The sequence below is a fragment of the Octopus bimaculoides genome, chromosome 2 (assembly GCF_001194135.2).
Source record: "Octopus bimaculoides isolate UCB-OBI-ISO-001 chromosome 2, ASM119413v2, whole genome shotgun sequence".
In the NCBI taxonomy this organism is placed as follows: Eukaryota; Metazoa; Mollusca; class Cephalopoda; order Octopoda; family Octopodidae; genus Octopus; species Octopus bimaculoides.
In genome coordinates, this window is record NC_068982.1 from 120,947,672 (window position 1) to 120,948,694 (window position 1,023).

General features: G+C 34.5%; 1 protein-coding gene across 2 annotated transcripts in view; it reads left to right on the top strand.

Moving 5' to 3' along the window:
• LOC106874082 (neuroepithelial cell-transforming gene 1 protein) overlaps positions 1 to 1,023 on the top strand; it is a 29,376-nt gene that overhangs the window by 26,153 nt on the left and 2,200 nt on the right. The window lies entirely within an intron of this gene.

Sequence of the window (1,023 nt, forward strand, 5' to 3'; positions counted from 1 at the left end):
TGTATATAAATGTGTGTATATGTATATATATATGTATGTATGTATGTATGTATGTATATATATCCTATCTCTATCTTTTTCCTACGCTTCTCTCTCTCTCTCTCTCTCTCTCTCTCTCTCTCTCTCTCTCTCCTACATTTCTCTCCATTATTTCTTATACAATTATAGATTGTAACCTATGAAATATATCCGTGACTAAGGAATAGATAAACAAGTAAATCCAAAGATCACTGTTCCATATCTCGCTAGAACAGTGCAGATACTCTACACATCTATACAAATCTACGTCTCTGTATCAAATGTATATAATTTCCTTTAAATCTCATTTAAAAACTTCATTCCTTACTTTTCATTATTTCATAACTTTCACTAACACGCACCATCCACACGCAATCTATACACCACACACCAAAATTTCATCGACTTTACACGGTTCCAATGAGATCTACAATGGTTATAGTTGACACTTAAATCTGTTTGACAGGAACTTTATTTATAAACCTATTATTCTAATATATAACCGTTTTCAAACATACCGCAAAGGGAACTCTAAGTCTCTTTCGAAACACATTTCTCAAATGAATACGAGGGAGAGAACAGACATGTCGTTGTCCATTTTGGAAAAACCACTCCATATAACAATAGTTCAAATTGGGGCAATTATTTTGATCTAGAACTTATCACATTCTTAACCATCCCATATCAATAATGAACCGAAAAACAGAACTAATGTACACGTGCATGCACTGTGTGAAATATCTGCTGTCTCTTTTTAAAGAAACAGACAAAGCAATTTGTAGCATCTGAAACTTGTCACCATCTTTTCTTTGCTTCAATAACTATGACAGAGTATGGTGGAGCTGGATGTATACAAATTCTTACATACAAGCATGAAGCTATGAAGCGAAAATAACTACGGGGTTTATCTATCTATGTCTGTCTAACTTTCTCACTCTCTCCCACTCTCTCCCTCTCTCTCTCTCTCTCTCTCTCTCTCTCTCTCTCTCTCTCTCTCTCTATATA